The following is a 25272-nucleotide window of genomic DNA, read 5'->3' as shown; positions in this document are numbered from 1 at the left end:
CTGTATGAGAAGTGTGCAGATATCATTTACAGAAGGCATGGGTCTGCAGTGTGTGTGCATGGAGAAGATGTCAAGGGAAAGATTGGAGTTTGGACTCGTTTGTGTACAGTGCTAGTCGCCCACAACAGACTCCCAGTTGAGTGGATATCTGCACAGAATATTATTCAAGGATGTTGACAACTGCTTGCCGTCATGTAATGCTTCAGTTGGGGTTATGACAGGTTTATGTACTCCTGTATGTCCCCCTACATCCAGGCTGGAGGGTTAATTACTGCAGTGGGCTAAGTCAGGGTCACACAAATCTATTTGAAACAAAGGTATACATCTCACAGTTTGCATCCCAATATTACACTTTATATACATCACAGAAGACTGAAATATAACAAAACCGTTTGACATAGAAAAAAATGAGTTTATTAACTAGGACGTTATGAAAAATATTAATAACATTCCACCCATGAGGCCACTAGAGGGAGATTTGGTCATTTGACTGCAGGAAAGGGCTACCTTCTGCCTCCTGTCAATGTACAGACGCAGCTGCCTATAGGTGTCACACTCTGTGGCCATATGACTGGCTTCTGAGCTCTCTCACGGGGCTCTGCTCTGCTCTAACCCTGATTCCCCCTTCTATCCATGTGGATGTGTTGCTTTCAATGGCTTTCCCCGTCGCCTCTGACTTCTCTCTTTGATGGTGTCACAGCCTATCAGAGCGATGCGTTCCAGTGAATGTGACAGGCTGGTAAGTTGGACTTTTTCCTTCTTAATACTGAATGATAGATGGTCACGTTTGAAGAGATTGCAGAATATTCCCCTCAGCCAAAACATCTATTTTCAGCTTTAAAAAATAAAGTGCCGTCATTCACACCTTGAAAAAGAGTGGTTATGTGGATTGGCGGACTCTGCAAAGTACATTGACTTTGCTACTGTGAGTATATCCAGAAACTCGCCAACTTTGAACGCATTAAGACACATTACATTTCTAATTCCTGAGGACATTGTGTAATACGTCTCTAAAAAGTTCAACTTCTGAAGCGAGAGAAGGTTCTTCTCTCATCCGTTTCCCCCAAGGATGACATCTATCAAAGCGCATTTGTGTGACACATTGCATTTATTACTTCATCAGAAAGTCCTCTCTCCCACAGTCCTGGACCAACGAGGCCTTATATCGGTCTTCTTACCTATCCTATTCCAAGGGGCAACAGATTATTACTGCGGCTAAAAATGGCCACAGCTTCATATGGGGCGCCTCCAATAGTGGAGAGAACAGGGCTATGGGCCTGGGATGTGGAGCGAGGGGACCTATCAACCAGAAGAACAGGTTTTTCCTATGTAGGTCGAGTCTCAGGCACTTTTATGATTTATAATTGCAGATCCCTGACACTTAAAAGTCCTCCACTCCTTGCCTCCTCAGATGACCAAGCGCATGTGTGAGACACAATTAAGGGCAGGCTGTCAGTTTTTTTAACTCATTTCTTTTTTATAATGATTGCATCAAATTTCATTCTCGTTAATTTGCAGACACAGTGGGTATAGTCTATTAACTTCCCACAGTCAAAAACTGGGAGTGTCTCAGTAAGAGAGGCATCTTTGAAGGGTAGAACTAGTCTTGAAAATCTTTGCCCTTTCAGAGTGAATACTCATCAATTGAACACGGCAGCCTGGTTACAGGGAAACTACCGTCTGGGCTTGGCATTCTAAAAAGGGCAAGGGACTTAGTCTTCAAGGACATCGTCCTGACAATTTACCACACCATGATAACAACTCACCTGGACTACTGTACCACAGTGTGGCTTCCCACCCTGCATCAGTGCAATAAGACAGGTCTTAACCAGCTACAGCATATCATCAACAGGGCTGCTCGTATCAACACATAAAGACAGAGGTTATTCTGCAAAAAGCTGGAACCACTGATGGTCAGGATCCATTACAACACCCTAGTGACTGTTTTCAAGGCGACACAGCACAAACTGCCTGAATACGTCAGACCTGTTCAGGTGGGAGTCTCCACCCATCCTCCGGGGGCACACCAGAGCAGCAGTCAAAGCCTGTGACCAACGGGACCAGACCAGCACCTACTGGCCTTTCAAGGCAGTCTGCAGTTCATTGGACTATTGCTCTGGAACAAGCTGGACTTATCCACACCACAGCTAGCTAGCATGTCCGCCTTCAAAAGACCAGTACACATAGCTGTGATGTGAACGTGGTTTTGTATGTATGCCAATGGGTATGTTGTATATGTTTTCATTGATTCTATGGAACCCAGGACTCCCTGGAAAATGGTTGGCAACTGTTACTGAGTGGACTATCCTGGCTAAATAAAAAATAAAAAAATAAAAAATGAATGAGTGGTCTTCTACCTTGTCTGATACTTGATACATACACCTATTGTTTCTTATATCTGAAGGGTTATTTAGACATTTGACATTTTAGTGTATTGCCCATTTCTTATGGCAGTGGGGTGGAGAGGTATGTAGAAAAAAGATAAAACGCATACACTTTAATGCTAAGAATAGATTTATCCGAATATTCATGAAATCCCTATAAAGAATGCTTTTTCATGCTTCATATCAATTATAATTTTATCAATTGACAATACATTAGTAATGCATTACGTCATACTTACACAATTTAAGTTGGGTTAAAGGCCCAGTGCTGTCAAAAACGTGATTTTCCTGTGTTTTATATATATTTCCACACTATGAGTAATAATACTGTGAAATTGTGAAAATGATAATGCCCATTTAGTGTAACAGCTGGATGAAAAGGCCATCTGAAATTTCAGCTTGTTTTGGTAGGATGGAGTTTTGACCTGCCTGGTGACATCCCCAGGCAGTAAATTAGTTAATAGACCAATAAGAAAGAGAGTTCCAAACCTCTCTACCAATAACAGTTCATTTTCAGTTTCCCCCTCGCCACTCAGACCAATCCCAGACAGTCCTAGCAAAATGTGTATTTATTTTTGCACAATCACAGTAAGTTAATATGTTACCCATAAATGATTTGATATTGAGATAAAAATGGCTGCATTGGACCTTTAATACATGAAAAATTACACTTTTTCCTGAAGCTTTGTAAACCTCAGGGATTTTATCTCCTTATAAATACTGTACATACATCTGGCGTAATGATTTACTCCAGTCTTTCTGAGGGCATACAGTACCTTGCAATAGAATCTAGCCATAATAGAAAAAAGATAGGCACTGAAAAGCTAATGAGTTGGTCTTCCATTTAATTGGTTCATTACCTCACCTCACCGTTACCATGAAGAAGAGTTTCCCAAACTAGGTCCTAGGGCCCTCCCTGGGTGCACATTTTTGTTTTTGAACTAGTACTACACAGCTAATTCAAATAACCAACTCATCATCAAACTTTGATTATTTGAATCAGCTATGTACTGCTAGGGCAAAAACCAAAACGTGCACCAACGTACTCCAAACTTTTAGAATTTTTATAATCCACCAGACATTGACTGAATTATGGCACATAAAACATTGTACTGGCACGGACAAATAATGTGGTGGGATTTTGGTGGGAATTCAGGTATTCAATTTATTGTAAATTTAAAAAAAATAAATAAAAAAGTATTAGAATGCACTCATAAAAACATTTTCTTATTGTATCAGGCATTTTTGTTGCATTTTGTGTACAAAACAATACAATTATACGTGCATCATTTGCAGAAGTACAATGGGGGCATTTGCATATATGAATACATTCACATAAAGGGGAGGAACAGGGCTGCAACCACCAAACACATGCTCTGTTTACCTTACCTGCACTCACCTGTGCTGTCTAGACTGCCTAATTAATTACTCTTGTTGTCACGTTCTCTTGCATAATTCAACAAGTGTGTCAATAGCAGGATACCCTTAGATTAAAAATCAACACTTGGCTCTAGATTACACTTATCTAAACATACAGTACTACTATCTAAACATACAGATCCTACACGACTGGTCTGCCGACGAAATCGTCTGATGTGGTTACAACAGGCTTCCCGTTACGACGTCGACCACGCAGTGGTCTAAGGCACTGCATCGCAGTGCTAACTGTGCCACTAGAGATCCTGGTTCGAATCCAGGCTCTGTCGCAGCCGGCCGCGACCGGGAGACTCATGGGCGGCGCACAATTGGCCCAGCGTTGTCCAGGGTAGGGGAGGGAATGGCCGGCAGGGATGTAGCTCAGTTGATAGAGCATGGCGTTTGCAACGCCAGGGTTGTGGGTTCGATTCCCACGGGGGTCCAGTATAAAAAAATATGTATTCACTAACTGTAAGTCGCTCTGGATAAGAGCGTCTGCTAAATGACTAAAATGTAAAAAATGTAAAATGTAAGATTCCATCTGCTAGCCCCGGCCTGCTAGCACACGCTAGCCGTGCCCTCTTGCTCGCTAGTGCTTTAGCAGCCCCCGAACTACCTCCGAACTATCCTATTGCTGTTCACCGGACCTTATGATAACTCAGCTATACAGCTGATGTCTGCTGGACTGTTCCTTTTTACGGTACTGCATCCTGTTTATGTTTAGCCTCAGCCCAAACTGTGTCGTCATTACCAGCTGTTGTCTTAGCTCTCTCAAATTACAGCTGTGATTGCTTTATGCCTCTCTCCCTTGTCAATATGGTTAGCTTATTGTTGTTTCTGTTATTTCTAATTGTACTATTTCACTGTAGATCCCCCAGCCCAGCTAAACCTGCCTTAGATAGGTCCTTTGTCCCACCCCCCATACACGCGGAGACCGACTCAATTGGTGCCTCCAGTGATGCTATCTCTTTCATTGTTACCCAACGCTTAGGTTTACCTCCACTTTACTCATATCCTTCCATATCCTTGTCACTACATAATGCCCTGAAACTTTTCTACAACGCCCGGAAATCTGCCCCCTTTATTCTATGTACCCAACGCACTAGAAGACCAGTTCTTAAAGCCTTTAGCCGTATCCTTATTCTAGTCCTCCTCTCTTCCTTTGGTGATGTAGAGGCTAACCCAGGCCCTGCAGCCCTCAGTATCACTCCTACTCCCCAGGCGCTATCATTTGCTGACTTCTGTAGTCGCAAAAGTCTTGGTTTCTTGCACGTAAATATCAGAAGTCTACTTCCTAAGTTTGAGTTATTCACTGCGTTAGCACACTCCGCCAACCCTGATGTTCTAGCAGTGTCTGAATCCTGGCTTAGGAAGGCCACCAAAAATTCTGACATTTCCATCCCCAACTATAACATTTTCCGTCTAGATAGAACTGCCAAAGGGGGTGGAGTTGCAATCTACTGTAGAGATAGCCTGCAGAGCTCTATCATACTATCCAGGTCTGTGCCCAAACAGTTTGAGCTTCTACTTCTAAAAATCCACCTTTCCAGAAATAAGTCTCTCACTGTTGCCGCTTGCTACAGACCCCCCTCAGCCCCCAGCTGTGCCCTGGACACCATATGTGAATTGATTGCCCCCCATTTATCCTCAGAGTTCGTACTGCTTGGTGACCTAAATTGGGATATGCTTAACACCCCGGCCATCCTACAATCCAAACTAGATGCCCTCAATCTCACACAAATTATCAACGAACCTACCAGGTACAACCCTAAATCCGTAAACATGGGTACCCTCATAGATATCATCCTGACTAACTTACCCTCTAAATACACCTCCGCTGTCTTCAACCAGGATCTCAGCGATCACTGCCTTATTGCCTGCGTCCGTAACGGGTCCGCGGTCAAACGACCACCCCTCATCACTGTCAAACGCTCCCTAAAACACTCTAGCGAGCAGGCCTTCCTAATTGACCTGGCCCAGGTATCCTGGATGGATATAGATCTCATTCCGTCAGTAGAGGATGCCTGGTTGTTCTTTAAAAGTAATTTCCTCTCAATCTTAAATAAACATGCCCCATTCAAAAAATACAGAACTAAGAACAGATATAGCCCCTGGTTCTCCTCAGACTTGACTGCCCTTGACCAGCACAAAAACATCCTGTGGCGTACTGCATTAGCATCAAATAGCCCCCGCGATATGCAACTTTTCAGGGAAGTTAGGAACCAATATACACAAGCAGTCAGGAAAGCAAAGGCTAACTTTTTCAAACAGAAATTTGCATCCTGTAGCACTAACTCCAAAAAGTTTTGGGACACTGTAAAGTCCATGGAGAATAAGAGCACTTCCTCCCAGCTGCCCACTGCACTGAGGCTAGGAAACACTATCACCACCGATAAATCTACAATAATCGAGAATTTCAACAAGCATTTTGCTACGACTGGCCATGCTTTCCACCTGGCTACCACTACCCCGGCCACCAACTCTGCACCCTCCGCTGCAACTTGCCCATGCCCCCCCCCCCGCTTCTCCTTCAGCTGATGTTCTGAAAGAGCTGAAAAATCTGGACCCCTACAAATCAGCTGGGCTAGACAATCTGGACCCTTTCTTTCTAAAACTAGCCGCCGAAATTGTCGCAACCCCTATTACTAGCCTGTTCAACCTCTCTTTCGTAACGTCTGAGATCCCCAGAGATTGGAAAGCTGCCGCGGTCATCCCCCTCTTCAAAGGGGGTGACACTCTAGATCCAAACTGTTACAGACCTATATCCATCCTGACCTGCCTTTCGAAAGTATTTGAAAGCCAAGTTAACAAACAGATCACCAACCATTTCGAATCCCACAGTACCTTCTCCGCTATGCAATCCGGTTTCCGATGCTGGTCATGGGTGCACTTCAGCCACGCTCAAGGTCCTAAACGATATTATAACCGCAATCGATAATAGACAGTACTGTGCAGCCGTCTTCATCGACCTGGCCAAGGCTTCGACTCTGTCAACCACCGCATTCTTATTGGCAGACTAAATAGCCTTGGTTTCTCAAATGACTGCCTCGCCTGGTTCACCAACTACTTCTCAGATAGACTTCAATGTGTGAAATCGGAGGGCCTGTTGTCTGGACCTATGGCAGTCTCTATGGGGGTGCCACAGGGTTCAATTCTTGGGCCGACTCTTTTCTCCGTGTATATCAATGATGTCGCTCTTGCTGCTGGTGACTCTCAGATCCACCTCTACGCAGACGACACCATTTTGTATACATCTGGCCCTTCATTGGACACTGTGTTAACAAACCTCCAAACGAGCTTCAATGCCATACAACACTCCTTCAGTAGCCTCCAACTGCTCTTAAACACTAGTAAAACTAAATGCATGCTCTTCAATTGAACGATGCTGGCACCCGCCCACCCGACTAGAATCACCACTCTCGACGGGTCTGACCTAGAGTATGTGGACAACTACAAATACCTAGATGTCTGGTTAGGCTGTAAACTCTCCTTCCAGACTCACATTAAGAATCTCCAATCCAAAGTTAAATCTAGAATCGGCTTCCTATTTCGCAACAAAGCCTCCTTCACTCATGCTGCCAAACATGCCCTCGTAAAACTGACTATCCTACCGATCCTTGACTTCGGCGATGTCATTTACAAAATAGCCTCCAACACTCTACTCAGCAAATTGGATGTAGTCTATCACAGTGCCATCCGTTTTGTCTCCAAAGCCCCATACACTACCCACCACTGTGACCTGTACGCTCTTGTTGGCTGGTCCTCACTACATGTTCGTCGTCAAACCCACTGGCTCCAGGCCATCTATAAATCACTGCTAGGCAAATCCCCGCCTTATCTTAGCTCATTGGTCACCATAGCAGCACCCACCCGTAGTCTGCGCTCCAGCAGGTATATCTCACTGGTCATTCCCAAAGCCAACACCTCCTTTGGCCGCCATTCCTTCCAGTTCTCTGCTGCCAATGACTGGAACGAATTGCAAAAATCTCTGAAGCTGGAGACTCTTATCTCCCTCACTAACTTTAAGCATCAGTTGTCAGAGCACCTTACCGATCACTGCACATGTACACAGCCCATCTGAAATTAGCCCACCTAACTACCTCATCCCTAAATTGTTATTTATTTTGCTATTTTGCACCCCAGTATCTCTATTTGCACATAATCTCTTGCACATCTAGCATTCCAGTGTTAATACTAATTGTAATTATTTTGCACTATAGCCTATTTATTGCCTTACCTTCATAACTTGCTACATTTGCACACACTGTATATATATTTTCTGTTGTATTTTATGACCTTGTGTTTTTTTTACCCCACATGTAACTCTGTGTTGTTGTTTTTATCGCACTGCTTTGCTTTATCTTGGCCAGGTCGCAGTTGTAAATGAGAACTTGTTCTCAACTGGCTTACCTGGTTAAATAAAGGTGAAATAAAATAAAATAAAAAATTGGTTTGCGAGATCAAACATAACAGGCAAATCACTAAAATCCGAAAGTTCGTTTTCGGAAGTTCCTTTCATTTCAGCGCATCTAATTTGTAAACACTTCAACTATGTATTAAATGATTACTTTTTTCAATTCCACAACAAAAAAACAACAACATCAAAATAAATAATAATACTTCTTCTTTTTCTTGTGATGTAAGTGTCGAGACGGTGGGTGAAATCCCCGACGAAGCTTTAGTGTTCTTATAGATTCAACGGAAAGCCATACAGAAAGCCACACACCTCTGGACTTTTTCCACATTTTGTTGTGTTACAAAGTGGAATTAAAATGGATTTAATTGTCATTTTTTTGTCAACGATCTACACAAAATACTCTGTAATGTCGAAGTGGATGAAAAATTCGAAGGTATTTTTTATATTTTTATATTGATTAGGTAAGTATTCAACCCCTGAGACAATACATTGTCACGCCCTGGCTCTGGGGACACTTGTATCTTGAGCCAGGGTGTGCATTTCATTTGTTTATCTAGTATGTGTATTTCTATGTTGGCCTGAGTGGCTCCCAATCAGAGGCAACGAGTGTCAGCTGTCGTTGGTTGTCTCTGATTGGGAGCCATATTTAAACTGTCTGTTTCCCATTTGTGTTTGTGGGATCTTGTTTCAAGTCTGTTTATGTTAGACCGTGAACTGTCACGTATCGTTTGTTGTTTTGATCGTGTCTCTAATTAAAGAGTATGTTTGCCTGCAAAAAAATTTTTTTTATGGGCTTCACTCCTACCCGTGGACCAGGTCTCCATGCTCCTCGCCAGCCTTTCGCCCTTCTGCCTCCACGTCAAGCCCCTCTCTTCCTCACATGGCTTGACCCAGTCGAGGAGGCGAAGGAGATCCGCTAGAGATCTCTCAGGCGCTGGCTCCTGGACTTGCTGCTTGGTCCTCATCTCTAACCAACGATCGTGACAGAAGATCCCACCAAGACTGGACCAAGCAGCAAGTCCAGGAGCCAGCGCCTGAGAGATCTCTAGCGGATCTCCTTCGCCTCCTCGACTGGGTCAAGCCATGTGAGGAAGAGAGGGGCTTGACGTGGAGGCAGAAGGGCGAAAGGCTGGCGAGGAGCATGGAGACCTGGTCCACGGGTAGGAGTGAAGCCCATAAACGCCGTGGACGACGGGGCAGCAGGAGGCCGCCAGGTTACGGGAGTCACTGGTCACCAGGGGGAAGAAGGATGTAGAGGTACGGCAAGAGGTACTGGCGTGTGTTGCCAGTCCGGTCCGGCCTGTTCCTGATCCCCACGTAGGGCCAGTGGTGTGTGTTCCCAGTACGGTCCGGCCTGTTCCTGCCACTCGCACCAAGTCAGTGGTGCGCTTCGTCAGCCCGGCACGGCCCGTTCCTGCTCCCCGCACCAAGTCAGTGGTGCGCTTCGTCAGTCCGGTCCGGCCCGCTCCTGCTCCCCGCACCAAGTCAGTGGTGCGTTTCGTCAGCCCGGCGCGGCCCGTTCCTGCTCCCCGCACCAAGTCAGTGGTGCGCGTCGTCAGCCCGGTCCGGCCCATTCCTGCTCCCCGCACCAAGTCAGTGGTGCGTTTCGTCAGCCCAGCTCGGCCCGTTCCTGCTCCCTGCACCAAGTCAGTGGTGCGCTTCGTCAGCCCGGCACGGCCCGCTCCTGCTCCCCGCACCAAGTCAGTGGTGCGCTTCGTCAGCCCGGTCCGGCCCGCTCCTGCTCCCCGCACCAAGTCAGTGGTGCGTTTCGTCAGCCCGGCGCGGCCCGCTCCTGCTCCCCACACCAAGCCAGTGGTGTGCGTCGTCAGTCCGGCACGGCCCGTGCCTGTTCCACCGGTGGCTGGTCCGGCACCGGTCAGATGCTTCACGCCGGAGCTAGAGCAATCCGCTCCACCAGTGTGCAGTCCAGCTCCGGCCAGCGGGGCCAGACTGGACCACGGGTACTTTGGGGGGTTGGAGAGGGAGCGGGGGATCAGGCCCGGAGCCGGATCCGCCGCCTAAGCGGAGTGCCCACCCGGTCCCTCCCCTGTGGTGTTTGGTGGGCGCGGTCGGAGTCCGCGCCTTTAGGGGTTGGGTACTGTCACGCCCTGGCTCTGGGGACACTTGTATGTTGAGCCAGGGTGTGCATTTCATTTGTTTATCTAGTATGTGTATTTCTATGTTGGCCTGAGTGGCTCCCAATCAGAGGCAACGAGTGTCAGCTGTCGTTGGTTGTCTCTGATTGGGAGCCATATTTAAACTGTCTGTTTCCCGTTTGTGGGATCTTGTTTCAAGTCTGTTTATGTTAGACCGTGAACTGTCACGTATCGTTTGTTGTTTTGATCGTGTCTCTAATTAAAGAGTATGTTTGCCTGCAACGCTGCGCCTTGGTCCTCTGTTCCCGACGATCGTGACATACATGTTAGAATCCCCTTTGGCAGCGATTACAGCTGTGAGTCTTTCTGGGTAAGTCTTTAAGAGCTTTGCACAACTGGATTGTACAATATTTGACCTTTTTTTTTATCTTCAAGTTGGTTGTTGACAGCCATTTTCAAGTCTGCCATAGGTTTTCAAGCTGATTTAAGTCAAAACTATAACTAGGCCACTCAGGAACATTCAATGTTGTCTTGGTAAGTAACTCCAGTGTATATTTGGCCTTGTGTTTTAGGTTATTATCCTGCTGAAGTGTCTGGTGGAAAGCAGACTGAACCAGGTTTTCCTCTAAGATTTTGCCTGTGATTAGCTCTATTCCGTTTATTTTTATTAACTAAAAAAAACTCCCTTACCAATGACAAGCACACCCATAACATGCTTGAAAATATGAAGAGTGGTACTCAGTAAAGTGTTGTGTTGGATTTGCCCAAAACATAACGCTTTGTATTCAGGACAAAAAGTGAATTTCTTAGCCACGTTTTTTGCAGTGTTACTTTGGGGCCTTATTGTAAATAGGATGCATGTTTTTGAATATTTTTATTCTGTACAGGCTTCCTTCTTTTCACTCTGTCATTTAGGTTAGTATTATGGAGTAACTACAATGTTGTTGATCCATCCTCAGTTTTATCATATCACAGCCATTAAACTCTGCAACTGTTTTAAAATCACCATTGGCCTCATGGTGAAATCCCTGAGTGTTTTCCTTCCTCTCCGGCAACTGAGTTAGGAAGGATGCCTATATCTTTGTAGTGACTGGGTGTATTGATACACCATCCAGTGCAATTAATAACTTCACCATGCTCAAAGGGATATTCAATGTCTGCTTTTTTTTTACCCATCTATCAATAGGTGTCCTTCTTTGTGAAGCATTGAAAAACCTCCCTGGTCTTTGTGGTTGAATCTGTGTTTGAAATTCACTGCGCAACTGAGGGACCTTACAGACAATTGTATGTGTGGGGTACAGAGATAGGGTAGTCATAAAAAAATAATGTTAAACACTATTATTGAGTCAATGCAACTTATTATGTGACTTGTTAAGCACATTTTTACTCCTGAACTTATTTAGGTTTCCCATAACAAAGGGGTTGAATACTTTTTTTGACAAGACATTTCAGCTTTTCGTTTTTTATTAATTGGTAAATATTTCTAAAAACATAATTCCTCTTTGACATTATGGGGTATTGTGTGTAGATCAGTATGACAAAATCTCAATTAAATCCATTTTAAATTCAAGCTGTAACACAGCGACATTTGGAAAAAATCAAGGGGTGTGAAGGTACTGTATCCCATTGAGCCCATTTCAGCCATTACCGGGGTCTGTTTGACAGGTCATTACAAACATTTCCACGGTCGTAACATTAACGGGAAAAAAGGACAGGCACAAGCAAGAGTATGAAAGAGTAAAATGAAAGCAATCAATCCAGCGAGATTTAAGTGACTAGCGGATTTTGCACCCCTCATACACAGGAAATAGATGGCTGAAAAATACAGATTCTCAGGTGGGCAGAGCATGCGCGTTGCTAATTCCAAGGCCATTCAAATCCCATGTCTGGTTTCCTTCCCTTATCTTCTGTCCTTCATAGTGATTGACATATAATTAGGAATTAGAATCCTAGAATGGACATTAACCTTCTGATGATGGTCCAAAGGTCAGCCTTGTTGGTCAGGGAGTTGGTCAACCATGGTTTGCCAGTGCTGTGATATGATATTGTGTAAAACAATGAATGTGAAGAATGTATCTGCACTGTATGTGTGTTAGCTAGCTAGCCAGTCAGTTTTAGAGGAATGATTTCATATATTTTTTTAATTAACTGCCAATTTCATTCAAACAATGCAGTCAATCCACAGCCATAGACTGGCTCAAATCAGTTGATGACAGTAGTTTAGTTTAGTAGTTTAGTTTATTTGCATAAATAGAAAGACCGTTTGTAACAGTAAAAACAAATAGAAAGAGAGCTTGTAACAGTAAAAACAAATAGAAAGACAGCTTGTAACAGTAAAAACAAATAGAAGGACAGCTTGTAACAGACCCACGGGGCGGCGCGCAATTGGCCCAGCGTCGTCCAGGGAATGGCCGGCAGGGATGTAGCTCAGTTGATAGAGCATGGCGTTTGCAACGCCAGGGTTGTGGGTTTGATTCCCACAGGGGGTATGAAAAGAAAAGAATGTATGCACTAACTGTAAGTCGCTCTGGATAAGAGCGTCTGCTAAATGACTAAAATGTAAATGTAACAGTAAAAACAAATAGAAAGACAGCTTGTAACAGTAAAAACAAATAGAAAGACAGCTTATAACAGTAAAAACAAATAGAAGGACAGCTTGTAACAGTAAAAACAAATAGAAAGACAGTCTATAGGTAATTGAGAATTAGTTGTTCTTGAAAATGGGTGACGTAGCTGTTGTCTGTTTTTTGTTGAGTAGAATTCATATGTGGCTGTAAAATAGTTTTTTATATGGGCCAGTGTGTGCTGGCCCATATAATGTTACAGTAACTACAGTAACTGATGAATGGGAAGATCATTGTGCAATAGAGACAGAGCAGTGCTTCTGTTTAGGAGATCTAATTTTGCCAAGTATCCCCGTATTTTTGACCATTTTAGAGGTTATTGTCTTTATGTGTAGTTTCCATGACAATTCATCATCAATCAGAACACCAAGAAAGCGGGTTGTACAGGCATGATCAACAGGTATATTATCAATATGGATCCCTATATAATCTGTATTGTATTTTCTTTTCTTTGGACCAAATATATATATTTTTATTTCTATTCAGTGACAATTTGTTAATTTTAAACCACTACAGTGCCTTTGGAAAGTATTCAGACCCCTTGACTTTTTCCGCATTTTGTTAGGTTACAGCCTTATTCTAAAATTGATTAAATTGTTTTTTTCCCACATCAATCTAAACACGCTACAAGCTTGGCACACGTGTATTTGGGGAGTTTCTCCCATTCTTCTCTGCTGATCCTCTTAAGCTCTGTCAGGTTGGATGAGGAGCGTTGCTGCACAGCTATTTTCAGGTCTCTCCAGAGATGTTCGATCGGGTTCAAGTCCTGGCTCTGGCTGGGCCACTCAAGGACATTCAGAGATTTGTCCCGAAGCCACTCCTGTGTTGGCTTGGCTGTATGCTTAGGGTCGTTGTCCTGTTGGAAGGTGAACCTTCGCCCCAGTCTGAGGTCCTGAGCGCTCTGGAGCAGGTTTTCATCAAGGATCTTTCTGTACTTTGCTCTATTCATCTTTGCCTCGATCCTGACTAGTCTCCCAGTCCCAGTCCCTGCCACTGAAACACATCCCCACAGCATGATGCTGCCACCACCATGCTTCACTGTAGGGATGGTGCCGGGTTTCCTCTAGAAGTGACATTTGGCAATCAGGCCAAAGAGTTCAATCTTGGTTTCATCAGACCAGAGAATCTTGTTTCTCATTGTCTGAGTGTCTTTAGGTGCCTTTTGGCAAACTCCAAGCTGGCTGTCATGTGCCTTTTACTGAGGAGTGGCTTCCATCTGGCCACTCTACCATAAAGGCCTGATTGGTGGAGTGCTGCAGAGATGGTTGTCCTTCTGAAAGGTTCTCCCATCTCCACAGAGGAACTCTACTCTAGAGCTGTGTCAGAGTGACCATCGGGTTCTTGGTCACCTCCCTGACAAAGGCCCTTCTCCCCCGATTGCTCAGTTTGGCCGGGCGGCCAGCTCTAGGTTTTTGCTCTGACATGCACTGTCAACTGTTGGACCTTACATAGACAGGTGTGCCTTTCCAAATCATGTACAATCAATTGAATTTACCACAGGTGGACTCCAATCAAGTTGTAGAAACATCTCAAGGATGATCAATGGAAACAGGATGCACCTGAGCTCAATTTCGAGTCTCATAGCAAAGGGACTGAATACTTATGTAAATAAGGTATTTCTGTATTTTTTTCAATTTGTGTGAAAAACAGATTACATTTGTGCGCTATTGTTGTTGGATCAGAAGTAAGTGATCCATTGACTAGGAATTCATTGGGTTTCATCCTTTTATAGAGGATTTCATTAATAGTGCCCCATAGTGCTCTCATAGTGTATATGCAAAAAAGATAAGGCAGTATGTCTAAATGTATTTTTCTGGTTGATGGAATACAAACTCTCTTAGCTATGTCGCGATCACTCACACGGTATTCCACGATTTGTCAATGATGATCTAATGGTAATCCTTGTTTTGGCAAACCATAAAGTTATCACTTAAGTACAAATTAGATTTGTTTCATGGTAAGTGCTGTGTTCTGCATGTAGCCACAAGGTATGGCACCACTGTGAACGTCCAAAAAGGACTTAGACAAGTTATAAATGCAACAAGTACGGATGTTGTATCATATAATAGCACTCACAGCTTTCCAATAAAATAAAATCTGAGACATTTATGGTCTGTTTACATATACACTACCAGTCAAAAGTTTGAACACACCTACTCATTCAAGGGTTTTTCTTTATTTGTACTATTTTTTACATTGTAGAAAAATAGTGAAGACATCTAAACTATGACATAACACATATGGAATCATGTAGAAAACAAAAAAGTGTTAAACAAATCAACATATATTTTATATTTGAGATTCTTCAAATAGCCACCCTTTGCCTTGATGACAGCTTTGCACACTCTTGGCATTCTCTCAACCAGCATCACCTGGAATGCTTTTCCAACAGTCTTGAAGGAGTTCCCACATATGCTGAGCACTTGCTGGCTGCTTTTCCTTCACTCTGCGGTCCGACTCATCCCAAACCATCTCAATTGGGTTGAGGTCAGGGGATTGTGGAGGCCAGGTCATCTGATGCAGCACTCCATCACTCTCCTTCTTGGTAAAATAGCCCTTACACAGCCTGGAGGTGTGTTGGGTCATTGTCCTGTTGAAAAACAAATGATAGTCCCACTAAGCCCAAACCAGATGGGATGGTGTATCGCAGCAGAATGCTGTGGTAGCCATGCTGGTTAAGTGTGCCTTGAATTCTAAATAAATCACAGACAGCGTCACCAGCAAAGCACCCCCACACCATCACACCTCCTCCTCCATGCATTACGGTGGGAAATACACATGCGGAGATCATCCGTTCACCCACACCGCGTCTCACAAAGACACGGAGGTTGGAACCAAAAATCTCAAATTCGGACTCCAGAACAAAGGACAAATTTCCACCGGTATAATGTCCATTGCTCGTGTTTCTTGGCCCAAGCAGGTCTCTTCTTATTATTGGTGTCCTTTAGTAGTGGTTTCTTTGCAGCAATTCAACCATGAAGGTCTGATTCACACAGTCCCCTCTGAACAGTTGATGTTGAGATGTGTCTGTTACTTGAACTCTGTGAAGCATTTATTTGGGCTGCAATTTCTGAGGCTGGTAACTCTAAATGAACTTATCCTCTGCAGCGGAGGTAACTCTGGGTCTTTGTTTAACACTTTTTTGGTTACTACATGATTCCATATGTGTTATTTCATAGTTTTGATGTCTTCACTATTATTCTACAATGTAGAAAATTGTAAAAATAAAGTAAAACCCTGGAATGAGTAGGTGTGTCCAAACTTTTGACTGGTACTGTATCTTAGAGGCTATTTATACAGACAATGTGTATAAAACCCTGTATAAGCTGTATTTATAATCATATGACAATACTTTTGGCTGACTATAATTCCTGTACACAATTTCTGATACATCACATGCCTTACTTTTATTGTCCTGCACAAGTAAAAGCAAGAAATGCATCAGGAAATGCGACCCAGAGGACTGGGTGATCTCGCTCGCTGAGGCCGACGTGAGTAAGGTCTTTAATCAGTTCAACACTCGCAAAGCCACGGGCCCGGACGGTATTCCGGGGCGCTTTGTCAGAGCATGTGCAGATCAGCTGGCAGGCATATGCGCAGTAATTTTCAACCTCTCCTTGTCCCAGTCTGTAATCCCCATGTGTCTTAAAATAACTAATTCCTGTTCTCAAATCTGTAATCATGAAGTTAATTGGAATGCCCCTATCCACATCGACAGGGCTGCAGTGGAGCAGGTTGAAAGCTTGAAGTTCCTCCGTTTCCAAATCACTAAGGACTTAAAATGGTTGACTCACACATGCACAGTCATGAAGAAGGCACGACAGGAGGTTGAAAAGGTTTGGCATGGGCCCTCAAATCCTCAAATCCACGACTGGGAGATCCATGGGACGGCGCACAATTGGCCCAGTGTCGTCCAGGTTAGGGGAGGGTTTGGCCGGCAGGGATGTTCTTGTCCCGTCGCGCAGTAGCGACCCCTGTGGTGTGCCGGGCGCAGTGCACGATGACACGGTCGCCAGGTGTACGGCTGGCTTCCAGGTTAAGCGGGCATTGTGTCAAGAAGCAGTGCGGCTTGGTTGGGTTGTGTTTCGGAGGACGCACGGCTCTCGACCTTCGCCTCTCCCGAGTCCGTAAGGGAGTTGTAGCGATGGGACAAGACTGTAACTACCAATTGGATACCATGAAAAAGGGGTAAAAATAATCAAACCAACAAAAAACTACTCCAGCCATAGACTATTTTCTCTGCTTCCGCATGGCAAGCGGTACCGGTGTATCAAATCTGACACCAACAGGTTCCTGAACAGCTTCTATCCCCAAGCCATAAGACTGCTAAATAGCTAACAGAATGGCTACACGGACTATCTGAGTTTATCCTTGCATTTGATTTATATTTTTGCACTGTCTCTATGTACACTCACAGGACTCTACACCCTCATGCACACTGACTCTCCAACACACATAACATGCACACACATTTATACTGACTCTACACATACGCACACACACTCACATACAATCATCATTTACGCTGCTGCTATTCTGTTTATCATACATGCTGATGCCTATACATACACCCCTACACATACAATATATACAGTGCCTTGCGAAAGTATTCACCCCCCTTGGCATTTTTCCTATTTTGTTGCCTTACAACCTGGAATTAAAATGGATTTTTTTGGGGTTTGTATCATTTGATTTACACAACATGCCTACCACTTTGAAGATGCAAAATATTTTTTCTTGTGAAACAAACAAGAATTAATACCAAAAAAAACAGAAAGTCAATACTTTGAAGAGCCACCTTTTGCAGCAATTACAGCTGCAGTATCTTGGGGTATGTCTCTATGAGCTTGGCACATCTAGCCACTGGGATGTTTGCCCATTCTTCAAGGCAAAACTGCTCCAGCTCCTTCAAGTTGGATGGGTTCCGCTGGTGTACAGCAATCTTTAAGTCATACCACAGATTCTCAATTGGATTGAGGTCTGGGCTTTGACTAGGCCATTCCAAGACATTTAAATGTTTCCCCTTAAACCACTCGAGTGTTGCTTTAGCAGTATGCTTAGGGTCATTGTCCTGCTGGAAGGTGAACCTCCGTCTCAGTCTCAAATCTCTGGAAGACTGAAACTGTTTTCCCTCAAGCATTTCCCTGTATTTAGCGCCATCCATCATTCCTTCAATTCTGACCAGTTTCCCAGTCCCTGCCAATGAAAAACATCCACACAGCATGATGCTGCCACCACCATGCTTCACTGTGGGGATGGTGTCCTCAGGGTGATGAGAGGTGTTGGGTTTGCACCAGACATAGCATTTTCCTTGATGGCCAAAAAGCTCAATTTTAGTCTCATCTGACCAGAGTTCCTTCTTCCATATGTTTGGGGAGTCTCCCACATGGCTTTTGGCGAACACCAAATGTGTTTGCTTATTTCTTTCTTTAAGCAATGGCTTTTTTCTGGCCACTCTTCTGTAAAGCCCAGCTCTGTGGAGTGTACGGCTTAAAGTGGTCCTATGGACAGATACTCCAATCTCCGCTGTGGAGCTTTGCAGCTCCTTCAGGGTTATCTTTGGTCTCTTTGTTGCCTCTCTGATTAATGCCCTCCTTGCCTGGTCCATGAGCATCGCAGTGCTAGCTGTGCCACTAGAGATCCTGGTTCGAATCCAGGCTCTGTCGTAGCTGGCTGCGACTGGGAAACCCATGGGGCGGTGCACAATTGGCCCAGCGTTGTCCAGGGTAGGGGAGGGAATGGCCGGCAGGGATGTAGCTCAGTTGGTAGAGCATGGCGTTTGTAACGCCAGGGTTGTGAGTTTGATTCCCACGGGGGGCCAGTATGAAAAATAAATTAATGTATGCACTCACTAACTGTAAGTCGCTCTGGATAAGAGCGTCTGCTAAAATGACAAAAAAAACTGTTAGTCGGGAGCTTCATGAAATGGGTATTGAAACAGACCCTGTATATAGCTTCTTACTTTCTCGTGTTCTTCTTATTTCTTATTTTGTTCTACTTTCTGTTATTTTTAGTACTACATTGATATTGATTACTGCACTGTTGGGTTTGGAACTTGCAAAAAAGGCATTTCACTGTAGTTGTGCACGTGACATTAAAAACATGAAACTTGATTTCAGAATTAACCTGGAAGAAGCTAGGTATGAGTATTTGTAGATGAAAATGCAAAATTGCCGTACATTGATGTCGTAAATAGACAAGATATTGAGTTTCTTAAACAAAGGTGCAGATAGAGCCAGGCAATTAGAGGAGGTGGCTAGTCTTGCAAATTTCTTTCATATGATGAGTAATTTGTGTAGGTAGGAGGCAAATGTACTGGCCCAGACAATATTACAGTAAATGAGATATGGGTAAATTAAGCTATAGTATAGAGTTAGGAAGCAAGCCTGATGAACCAAACCACCAATCTTTCTGATGATACCAACAGATTTCATCACTTTGCTGCAGACAAATTGAATTTGATCTTTCCAGGATAACTTTTCATCAATTAGAACTTAAAGCAATCTAGTGGATGTGACTTGTTCTATTTCATTCCCACCAATTGAGATTCTGGCTATTTTTTCATACAATATTTCTTATTCTTACTAGTGAATACAATAAAGTTGGGTTTTTTAACATTTAAAGATAATTTGTTTATATGGAACCATTCAGACTATTTTGCCATGCCTGAGTTGGCTTCATTAATTATTGAATCAAAATTATTGTGTGATAAAATCTAATTGGTATCAACAGCAAAGAGAATGGGAAGTACGGTAGAAGACATAGCAGCAAGGTCATTGATATAGATTAAGGATATCTTGGCCCTGGTAGATGCATAGCTATTTGCATAAGCAAATTGTTCTCTATCATAAACATAACTACAGTATATAACCAATTACATGTATAATCATGAAAAACGTAATAATGCAATTTAGAAAGTAATATTTCATGATCAACTGTGTCAAACGCTTTGGATGAATCTAAAAAGATGCCAAGAGCGTATTCATTGTTGTTAAGGGCTTTAAATATTTTATCAACAAGTTGCAAAAGAGACATATCTGTGGAGTACTTTTTACGAAAACCATATTGATTCTCATATAGAATACAGTGTTGATTTAAATGTTTAGAAAAACATGGTAGTACAGATAATGGCTGATACATTTTAAGATACTATTTGAAGAGGTAGGGTTTCAGATGTTTTCGGAAGATGGGCAGGGACTCTGCTGTCCTAGCTTCAGGGGGAAGCTGGTTCTACCATTGGGGTGTCAGGACAAAGAAGATATTGGACTGGGCTTAGCGGGAGCTGCCCTCCAGTAGGGGTGGTAGGGCCAAGAGACCTGAGGTGGCCGAACGGAGTGCTCAGGTTGGGGTGTAGGGTTTGAGCATAGCCTGAAGGTACAGTAGGGAGGGGCAGTTCCTCTTGCTGTTCCATAGGTAAGGACCATGGTCTTGTAGTGGATGCGAGCTTCGACTGGAAGCCAGTAGAGTGTGCTGAGGAGCGGGGTGACATGAGAGAACTTGGGAAGGTTGAAAACCAGGCAGGCTGCAGCGTTCTGGATAAGTTGCAGGGGTTTGATGGCACAATCGGGGAGCCCAGCCAACAGCGAGTTGCAGTAGTGCAGATGGGAGAGGACAAGTGCCTGGATTAGGACCTGCGCTGCTTCCTGTGTGAGGTAGGATCTAGGAGGATGAGAACAGAGGAGAGAGAGTCAGCTTTGGCAATGCGGAGAGCCTCCATGACACAGAGAAGAGCAGTCTCGGTTGAGTGACCCGTCTTGAAGCCTTACTGGGTAGGGTCAAGAAGATCGTTCTGAGAGATAACAAGAAAGTTGATCAGAGACAGCAGAGTTATTGAGATGGGATAGTTGTAGATGCCTTTTTCTTATTCAACAGTTGATTGATGATTTTCCAAGTTGACGTTATATTATTTAAGGGTTCGTGGAATTTGTTAGTAAAATATATTTTTGGGGATATCCAAAGTAGGTGAGTAAATTTGTTCTTATACTTCTAGTAATTTTCAGAATTGAGGGGAGAAGGATTTGTGAGAAACTAGTTAATTTTTACTGAGGATTTTTTGAGACCGGTTGTAAACCAAGGTTTACAGAACCCTTCTGCTGCTCTCTTATGTGGTTTAACTAAGGGAAAGGCAGCGGTGAAATACAGAGTTGAAAGATGTGAGAAAAGTCTGGTAAGCAGACTCCACATAGGCCTGATTATATAAATATTCTCCCATGAAATATCATCAATCAATATCTTAAAGCGCTCACAATTACTTTTGTTAAATATTCTACATTTAATGCTATTAATCTTTCCCATCTGTTTATTTCCTGCTGCCAAAGAGAAGTGGAAAATTGGAAAGTGGTCAGAAATGTCAGTATAAAGTATACCTGTATTAGCCACATTATTCAAAGAATTTGTAAAAATATGATCAATAAGAGTGGCAGATTAACTGGTGAGGGGATACAGACAGCTGGAGTATAAAGTATTCAAAAAGTCAGATGTCAGTGAGTGGTTCTCACTTTTAAATAAGTTTATGTTGTAATCACCCAATAGAAAACACATTTTATCTTCATTATTAATAACATCTAAGGTTGATGCAAGGATATCAATGAAACTACCAATGTCAGAATCGAGTGGCCAATAGATGAATCCAATTACCACTTTTTTACCCCAAAAAAATGAACAGGAGGGAATTTCTTTGAAAAGAGATTCAACATCAATGTTATCAGGTCCTCTCTTACAAAGAACTGAAAATGTTTCTGAACAAAAATGGACACTCCTCCCACTTTGGATGTTCTACAGAGGTGAACAGCGTTATAAGGAGACATGTCATAAAGCATGGATGTCTCTTCAGTCAACCATGTTTCTGAATGGGCAACAATGGAAAGCTCATGACTGAAAGAAGACAGATAACAAGGTGGTCAAGATTTTTAGGAAGACTGCAAACGTTCAAATGGAAGATAGAAGATAAGCTTGTCTTGGAATTAGATAAACTGCTATACAGGTTGTTAAATTGCTTAAGTTTATAGTAATCACAAGTGATAGACTTATTTCTGGTAAATTTCAGGAAATTTGAATCTGGATCAACACAATCATTTAATTTATCGTTTGCTTATTAATATCTAATGGGTTAAAGACCATGTTATCAGGGTTGATATCCTGCCCAACTAAGAGAGATACACAGTCGGAATCAACCAGAGAGTGGATCGGAAACATAGAAGTGCATGTCTCACATGTCCAATACAACCATACGTTTGTGTTAGTTTTATCAATAAGGGTGCACTTCCTATGGAATGCATATTGACACAGTCCACATATACCACTGAAGACTTCAAAGGGTTATGACATTTAGAGCAATGTGTGTTTTTGGTCATGAGGTTAGGTGAAACACAAAGTAGAGTAAATATGTATGTGTGTGTGTGTGTGTGTGTCAAATCAGTTGACTATAGCAGAGTCACTTGCCATAGGCCTACGAAAGGGTGGGGTGGGGGTGAACGACCAGCTGATCATACTTCAGGTATGCGATGTTGCCTTTCATTCGTTCTTCAATTAGTCGTGGCAGCAGTTCCTTTCTACATCCATCAGCTCAATAATGGAAAACCTGCAGCAAATACATGTGTTTAGGGTGGTGTGTGTGTGTGTGTGTGTGTGCTCCACAGGCAAGGAAGTAATCTGCCCATGCACCTGATTCTACAAAAGTATTGATTTCTATGTTTGTTTTCCAATGGTTTAATTATGGTATGAAGAACTGTGAAATATCAACAACACAAATTAAATACACCTGCTTGTTGCTCAGATACAACCAATAGAACTGACAGAAGGTCTCAACTGCCATATGTCCTGGTCAAATATGCAATGGTTGTATAACACTCAATAACAAACGACGACTGTTCTGTACCTCCTCTTACGCTTTTAAACTTCCTAAAGTGGGCGGGCGGTCAAAAAGGTTTGATCGTATGGCTGAAAAAATTATCTGGCAATGAGTCTTGTTGGTCCTGTTTTTATTTTTTAAGTGATTAAATGATTTTGTTGGAGCACATTGATGCGTAATTATGTTGGCAAATTAGTACAATTAATCAGGAGTGCAAATGAGTTATTGATTTAGTGCTTCAAAAGGAAAACATTCCATTCCCACGTTCTAGCGAGGTAGCTATGAATCACGACGAAATGACCACCTTGTTTAACTTATTTTCCCATACTAATTCAGAATCAATTGAGGCATTATATAATCATTTACTCACCCTTACAAAAAAAGATTGCAGTTTTGAAACTGCAGTAAAAGTGCAGTAACTGCAGTCGACTGTGGTATTTTGGACGCAGTAATTGCAGAATAACTGCAGTATACTGCAGTTGAACTGCAGCTACACTGCAAAATTACTGCAGTAAAAAAGAAAAATTTTGGACGCAGTATTTGCAGTTATACTGCACTCTGACTGAAATATTTTTTCGTAAGGACATACATAACTTATATCAGGCCTCACCGAGACAAAGTCAATCCTCGGGTATGAATCTTTGCTTCAATGATGACAAATGTGCATTGCTTTATTGAATATTGATTGATACTGTATATCAGTCACACAACTCTTATGATAATATCCATATTAAAATATCATTGCAATATGCACAGGTTCATCATGTGAGATTTTAATTTCTTATCAGGGTTTCTTGTTCCTCTATATAGGCACATTGTAGGAGGTGATGAAATCTGAAATCTGTTTTACATTACATTTAGGATGTTACGTACAGTGGGGAAAAAAAGTATTTAGTCAGCCACCAATTGTGCAAGTTCTCCCACTTAAGAATATGAGAGAGGCCTGTAATTTTCATCATAGGTACACGTCAACTATGACAGACAAAATTAGAAAAAAAAATCCAGAAAATCACATTGTAGGATTTTTAATGAATTTATTTGCAAATTATTGTGGAAAATAAGTATTTGGTCACACAGGTGTCTTTTATACTGATAACAAGTTCAAACAGGTGCCATTAATACAGGTAACGAGTGGAGGACAGAGGAACCTCTTAAAGAAGAAGTTACAGGTCTGTGAGAGCCAGAAATCTTGCTTGTTTGTAGGTGACCAAATACTTATTTTCCACCATAATTTGCAAATAAATTCATTAAAAATCCTACAATGGGATTTTCTGGATTTTTTTTCCTCAATTTGTCTGTCATAGTTGACGTGTACCTATGATGAAAATTACAGGCCTCTCTCATGTTTTTAAGTGGGAGAATGTCGTGTATGAAGATTATGACTATTCTAGAGGGACAAAGGAAAGATGTTTATCTTAGTTCAAATGTAGCAGTTGTAGGGTGACGCCCCAGGGGGGATAGGTGATTGGACGAAAGAGGGAGCAACCCATTTTCTGCCATTGTTTATAAGTATGAGCTAGACAAAGAGGGGGCAGAAGCATTCAGATTATTTTGGGACGGTGCTTCTCCAGACACCGCGGGTCTGTAACTTATGCTGTAAACTTGTGATATGAATAAAAGCTTCTAACCGAGGTGCAGCCTAAGCGGACTCTTGTTTGACAGCAATAACCACCAACAGCCGACGGGACACGACAAGAACTTGCACAATTGGTGGCTGACTAAATACTTTTTTCCCCCACTGTAAGTGACATCATCATGGGACTGACACACATACCTGTGAGAGAGGCATTATCATTGACGAGACATGGCAGTGTGGATTGGATTCAACAACTGAGCTTTGACGATTGCAACATCTCAGTGCTGGAGAAAAATGATATTCTCCATCAACGTGCTGAGGGGTAAAGCAGAAAACTATAAATGCTTTAGTGCCATCTAGTGGTGTATCTGGGTGGCACAGGTGGAATTCACAGCTAAAACTGTCCCAACCAACAAACAGTTACAAAGAAAAGTCAGGGGCCATGGATCCTAGTAATTGTATGAAATGTTAATGTATATAGCATTTGTAGATAATTATACTTTATTTGGATGGGAGTGATCGTCATGAAGAGAAGCATCATTAAACAATGCAGATGGTTTGTGTCCTCACATTCTCAATTATGTAAATATTTGAATCAATTCCAATCAAGTCTTGGGCGTCTAGATTTTTCTCCCTAAAATCACATTCTGATGCCTTCATCTCTCACCTAGATCATTGTGACAGATATCTGCATGAATGAGCCTCAAGATGGCATGGGCCAGAATTAATTTAATTGCTCACTGAACAAAACTAAAAAAAACTTTTTTTTAAAGGCAAGTACTGGGAGTCCGTTTTCATCTAGCCACCAAGCTCATCATCTCTGTTATGCTATGGTAACCACATCATTATGCCCAGACACTCTTGCACTTCTAAATGATTTACTTCGCCCACATATGCAAAAAAAAAAAA

Source organism: Coregonus lavaretus, assembly GCF_964263955.1.
Source record: "Coregonus lavaretus genome assembly, chromosome: 2".
Lineage (NCBI taxonomy): Eukaryota > Metazoa > Chordata > Actinopteri > Salmoniformes > Salmonidae > Coregonus > Coregonus lavaretus.
This window is presented reverse-complemented; position numbering follows the sequence as displayed.